The sequence below is a fragment of the Haliotis cracherodii genome, unplaced genomic scaffold (genome assembly GCF_022045235.1).
Source record: "Haliotis cracherodii isolate W230 unplaced genomic scaffold, xgHalCrac1.p SCAF_8, whole genome shotgun sequence".
In the NCBI taxonomy this organism is placed as follows: domain Eukaryota; kingdom Metazoa; phylum Mollusca; class Gastropoda; order Lepetellida; family Haliotidae; genus Haliotis; species Haliotis cracherodii.
This window is the reverse complement of record NW_027266341.1, coordinates 5,373,548-5,380,799: the sequence shown is the minus strand read 5'-3', so window position 1 is coordinate 5,380,799 and position 7,252 is coordinate 5,373,548.

Sequence of the window (7,252 nt, the reverse complement as noted above, 5' to 3'; positions counted from 1 at the left end):
TGGTATTGGTAGTAGTAGTAGTAGTAGTAGTAGTAGTAGTAGTAGTAGTAGTAGTTGTAGTAGTAGTAGTAGTAGTGGTAGAAGTAGTAGTGCTAGTAGTTGTGGTAGTAGCTGTGGTCGTGGTGGTGGTGGTAGTAGTAGTAGTAGTAGTAGTAGAAGTAGTAGCAATGGTGGTGGTGGTAGTAGTAGTAGTAGTAGTAGTAGTAGTAGTAGTAGTAGTGGTAGTAGTAGTACGTTGCCTACATTGAACGTTGCTCATGATGTCATGATGGTTTGTCTGGCCAAGGTTCGATTATTACCTGGTCGCCGTGAGAGAGCTGGAGTATTGCTGACTCGTGCGTAAAACAGTAATCAAGCAAACAAGTTAAGAAAACTCTAAGCTCCTGGCCTAACTACGCATGACGTTATTCATCCCCACAAGCACCACTCCTTGCCCAAAGCTTCACACTGTAAAACCTGAATGAAAACATCCTGTTTACCTGCTGAGAACAAATTGGTGCAAAAGGTTCCTGTATATGTCAAAGGTCGCAAGTAAATATCTTCACTCCTGTTGAGAGCGTGCACGAATATGAATAAAGGCCGGCCATAGGTTGACGTCTCCTCGCGTTAAGATTAGTCTCTGGCGAGATCGGAATATTGTGTTCCAGAAATGTGATATGAGTAAAAAAGATATTTCAGCAACATAGAATTAAGTAATTGAGGCTAAAAAAGTCCTGTTAGACCTTCATGTCAATTACAACGCGTTATGTGGCAATTTAATTTTTGTGGCGTCGTTTAGGCCTCCTATAGGCGTAGTAAAACCGGTGGCCGTGGGTTCGAACCGTGACAGATTCGCCCTGTTTATGTTTCTAGGTTTGTCAGCAACATATCGGTATTCGTAGGTTTCTCCAAAATAGTAAACATCTAAGATCACTTCTGGTTTTCTTCACACAACAAGCTGACACAACGTGATTAACTGAAGAAGCGGCGTTAAACTGTTAAACACACTGACGTGGGTTTAGCACCAAAAGTGTCACGGCCCCATTTGTTAACCATAAATAGTCCATGAATAAAACTTGCTGTTCGCGATATTTCTGAGCATGTATTTTGCTGTCAGGATTGACAAATCACATCATCATATACATATATCTACAAACAGGTCAATCATAACTAGGATTTAAATGTTTTTGGTCTGTCATGGGGCCCTTTGTCCCGAAGCCTCTCCTCACGGACATTTGTACGTTGAGAACGTCTTCCTACATGACAGGTGAGGTGAAATGGGGTTTAACGTCGCGTCCAAGATTATTGCACTTATATAGCGACGTGCATCTGTGTGTGTGTGTGTGTGTGTGTGTGTGTGTGTGTGTGTGGCTGCTTGTACTATTCCGGATTGATGCCGAATTATAGTGCTAGCACACTGCGATACCATGCCGCAGTTTAACATGAATACCCCACTCAGATACAGTAAGTCCCCTTAATGCCGAGCGCCAGACAGGGTAACAACAAGTGCCATCTTTTAACGTCTTTTGGTATGACGCGGCCGGGCGACGAACCCCGGGCCTTACGCTCTCCGGGCGGACGCTCTACCACTAGACCACGGAGGCGGTCTCCCACATGATATACAAGGAACATGTCACCGCACTGCCCAGGATTTGTTATTCCGGACTTTGAATTACCCGGATATCTTTATTTGTGACGGTGCTGTCTGGATTGACAAGGTTTCACTGTCTATGTTTAGGGTGTATTTGGAGATGTATTAGACACAACACCGGCTTAACTATTCCGAAGTTAAGTTAAAATCATTTCGATCTGAAAATCTCTTTAGAAAAATGGCTATACGGAGGAAACATGTCATAGCGACCTTTGTCTGAATAAGTCATAAAATGTACATGTCTAGCATCTTAATTGCAATTTTTTAAACATTTTAATCCGTATTGTTAATCGCAATTTTATTGTACATTGACTGCCTGCCATCCTGAACGAGCTGTGCAACTATGTCACTGATGTCACATATATAGCCTCAATATATATTTCCTGGGCTGTGGGTTCATCACGCCCATAAGTCCCATGTCCAGGGCAGCGTCATTGTCTCTTCGTCTGTCCATTGTTGTCCATTACTATAATATATTTTCCGAGTTCTGGGGTGCGGACGTAGGATTCGTAGGAAACGCCCTGATGTTGAGCTTGAGCTCCACCCACCTCATGTATATCTGAGCTTGAATGTCTGCTCATGTATGTCTGAGCTTGACTGTCTGCTCATTGTCGTGTCGTCACAGCAGGAATTCCGCTCTTTGCGAATTTGTTGTATGTAATTAATATGTTGTGCATAAACCATTCCGGGACAGTGATGCTAGTGTTTACCACAAGAGCTAATTCCCCGTCGATGTACGCGTTGATATCCTATATTCTGATATCATTTCGTCAATGTTGACGTCCTGAAGACAAGTTTGAGAAAATAGCACCATTCTAAAATATATTTAATCACACCTGTTCGGAAATATGGGAAAGCATGACCAAGTTATGTGCCCCAGTATACATGAGTGAAAACATCTATCATCTTAACTTACGATTTTTTATTAAATAACAACAATTATGATACGTAATAATAGGTATCAAATTTCCTTGTTTGCATATAATTTGGAATGTTGTTTTTTTTTACTTGTGGTATTTGTTTCAATTAATCTGACTCGTATGTATAATATAAGCCATTCACAAAAATGCCAACCACTAAAACAGTATTGCTAGTACGCGATCGTACTAAAACCTCAAGCTCAATTTAAAGGTAAACGTGAAAAACACTTTCTTAATTTAATTCATGTTCAAGGAAACAGGAACAGCATAAAAAGATGTTAACATGATGATATATGTGTGCTAGTCATACAAATGTTAACATCAGAATGCGAGGTATATCCTTTACACACGCCACAAGAAACGAGATTCGTGATCTTACCCTTAAGCACATAACACGTGCACATTTTATCACGATTTGAGGGTTGAGTGTTGATTTTATCGATCACGAAATAATTTGTGTATGTCACGTGCGTCTGTCTTACAGCAGTAAAACATGTTAATGTGATATCTTGGGACGATCAATACATTGCACGTCAAACACCGGCCCGGGATTTGTTCATCAAGTATCATATCACAGCATACGCCCGCGATATACATCGGTCACGTGACTGTAACGTCAAGCATTGTCTGCCAATGTGCGTTTGAGTTACCTCGACTGCCGAGATGGAATGAATACATCATGCACTGCTATCAATTTAGCGTGGGCGATCGTGTCTTCGGGCAATATGACGAAAATAAAGACTCAATTTAATACAAAAAACGTCTGAAACCTTCCGCATTGACGCCATAGCCTTGTGAGGGCCGATGGGAAAAAGAGTACGATCTTCTTGACGAATGAAGGATGTCCTTACACTTTTGTTCATGTAGATGTTTATGTGCAGCGTTTTGTAGTTCTGCGTCACTCAGACCAACATGTACGATCTTGTTCGGCCATATTCTTCAAGATGCTAATGCGACGACAGGCATAGGAAACAAACTTACATACAGGATAGAAAAAGAAATAAAATTAGAACGCTATCTCAGTCACTGTAAAATAAGAAAATTTCGAGTGCACTTTCTTAACTAAGATTAAGTAACCATAAATTACCTGTAGATCTTGGAAGACATATTAAACCATCCATACCACTACAACAGAGTCTATGCTCTACATGTTAACCATTGATTGATGAAAGACACTCAAGAAAGAAATATACGCTTTGGAAAATTATCAACACAAAAAGTACACGTCCTCAATTTCGCCACATCATCTCAAATAATGAAGCCATCAACATCAATTTGCATATGTTTCCGGGCAGCGTTCGATCCCCGGCCGCGTCATACCAAAAGACGTTAAAAGATGGTACTTGTTGTTACCCTGTCTGGCGCTAGGCATAAAGGGGCTAAAACAAGGACTGGTCGGCTCGGAGTCTGTGTACTGTGTCTGACTGGGGTATTCATGTTAGACTGCGATATGGTATCTCAGTGGGCTAGCACTATAAATCGTCATCAGTCCGGACTAGTACAAGCAGCCACGCACATATGCATGTGCATGCACGTCGCTATATAAGTGCAATGATCTTGGACGCCACGTTAAACCCCATTTCACCTCACCTGTCATTTAAATACTGCATCTGTTCCGTAATGGAATGTTTTCTGCAATAACTATTATCTCATTACCTATTGTACCAGTTATGTCTTATAAAGAAAGCGGAAAAAGTAACTTTCCGTGCTAAAATCTGCAGTCGAATCAAATTAGCAAAAGAATTAAAAAACATTACACGAATAGTGTGTCAGCACTTTAATGAAAATTCACATATATTAGTTTCATGTTTGACAAGACATTTATGTCATGACTTAACTTCCGAGGGATCATCTCAAAAGACATCACTTAGTTCTTAGTGATTACCCTGGATAATATGACTGAACTTCCCAGGATCATCTTTGATGATGTCACTCTACCGTTTCGTGATTTTCCTTGATTATGTCACTATACTTTTTTCTTGATTGTCTCTAATGACATCACTTAACTTCCCAATGATTATATTTCCTTGACAACACTAACCCTTTCGTTAGTATGTCTAACGACACCACTTAACTTCCCTGTGACTGTATTTCATGACAGCAATATCCCTTTCGTGATTATGTCTAACGACATCTGTTAACTTTCCAGTGATTATATTTAATGACAACACTAACCCTTTCGTGATTATGTCTAACGACATCACTTGACTTTCCAGTGATTATATTTCATGACAACACTAACCCTTTCGTGATTATCTCTAATGACATCACTTTACTTTCCAGTGATTGTATTTCATGACAACACTAACCCTTTCGTGATTATGTCTAACGACATCACTTTACTTTCCAGTGATTGTATTTCATGACAACACTAACCCTTTCGTGATTATCTCTAATGACATCACTTTACTTTCCAGTGATTGTATTTCATGACAACACTAACCCTTTCGTGATTATCTCTAATGACATCACTTTACTTTCCAGTGATTGTATTTCATGACAACACTAACCCTTTCGTGATTATCTCTAATGACATCACTTTACTTTCCAGTGATTGTATTTCATGACAACACTAACCCTTTCGTGATTATCTCTAATGACATCACTTAACTTCCCAGTGATTGTATTTCATGACAATGAATCAGTGATGCTCTTTGATGGTACCACTTCAGAATGACCATCTTGGGCGTACCAGGAACCCAAGATCTTTGGTTCTAATCACAGATTTGCCCGGCTGTGCTGGTGACTTTCGTCAAATTTGTACACGTCTTTGATCCGCACCAGGGAGCTCACCTGGTCATCTTTGATAACAAGACTACACGCCCTATTGTTCAACTTAGATAATAACATTTTTCTTCAATGTGTGTCAATATTTGATAAAAGATGAACATTCACAATTTATGCCCATGCCAATTAGCGTGCCTTCCTTTCTACATATGCCGCTTTCTTAACATGCACAGTGACTCGTTACAGCCCATTAAACACCTGTCGAAGTCATTCAAACGGACTCATTTATTGGACACAGTTGTTTTTATCGTTATCAATATTTGAACTATTTCGAGTGTAGTTCTCATGTCTTATGCACATTGTACCTGTGTGAAACGCCGTGGCAAAGACATAGTTTATCACAGCGGTGATTGGAACCTGGCTTAAACAGGAAATACATGAAATACGTTTTGAACACGAGATACCTTAACCCTTGCCAGGCATGCAGGCTCTGCGAGAAGACGTGGTCTTCGGTGCCAGATGGCACTTCAGCGTTGAAAGGGTTCGGGCGGAAGAAGGTGATGTACAGGAAATATAAAATAAATGTAGGATATCAGGGTTAGAAAGGTTAATGAATTCACACTTGGGACCAGTTAGCTCCCCTTGAATGAGAGTGACCACACTGCATGATGATAGTGCGGAGTGATAGGTTCAGGTCAGACTAGTCGTAAATGCCAGTGAAACTGTAAGCTTTTGTATGGTACAAGCTACAGACAAGAAAAGACGTCTCGCCAAGAGCAACATATGCAAGGAATTCTTAATGATGTCCTCGTTTTTAAAATCATTTTTTCAAAAACCGTAATAGTTATCATGTATTTTATTACACAATATTGATTTGTTTATAGCACCGAAACTCGTTTCAAGAATTATCATACAAAAAATATTTTTTTATAACAAATTCATGTTCTGCCTAATATTTGTTTTCCCTTGGACACAAATCATGGAGAAATGTGTCGTTAGTCCTTTTACCCGTTTCACCCGTTTAGCAGTTGTGAATTCATTCAGACCGCGATTCGCAGAAAGACGGATTAAACTATCCCAGCTTGTTTTGATAAAAATTGTTTACCTACCGTGGCAGCCTGTTAATCGGAACGGTTTTATTTCAAATACATTTCCGGATTAACGAACTATCAGTAAAGTAATTTCACTTCGTACACATGTAGGCTTTCCGAGCAATACTCGTCCTGATTCAAGGGTTTCCGTATTAACGGGGTTCCGGCTAACGAGATGTTCCTTCACTTTCTTAGAAAACATATAATCTTTAAAAGGAATATAGTCCACATGACCATAATTATGATCTATGTTCAGTTTATTATCTTATATTGACACTTACTTTCGCGGATGAGTATACATACTCACCGACAAAAGAAACGCGAATACCATACATGTTGGTTAATATATGAAGAATTACTCGTATTCAAAAGACATTAGATTGTTTCGATGCACAAACGAACATACTGTAATGTTGCATGAACCGATGCTCATGAACGCAACACATGTGACGTCATAGATCCATGACTCGCTATGCACCATTTATCCCGTGCAGGATTAGAGTGTAAAGTTTGGAAATCATGTGCTGCATATCGTGATAATAAAGATACTCTCTGGTACCACACGAACATCTTCCGACAGAGATTCCATAGAGCGAAAAGGCAAATTAGTGATGGAAATGATATGAAAGGATCACTGAAAATTAGGATGTAAGCATGTACTGCTCTCGCACCCTCCACAAAAAGGAAGTCTTTGTCATCAATATTCCAGCAACATCGACGTATAGGACGGCGGCCTGTAATCGAGTCTGGACCAGAAAATCCAGTGATTTTATATTATGAGCAAACACCGACGTACTCGACGTACGATGCCATCCTATTCAGCATGTCCCCGGCCTGACCTACCGATCCACAGAACAGTTGGTACAGTGGGGAGGTGTGACAAC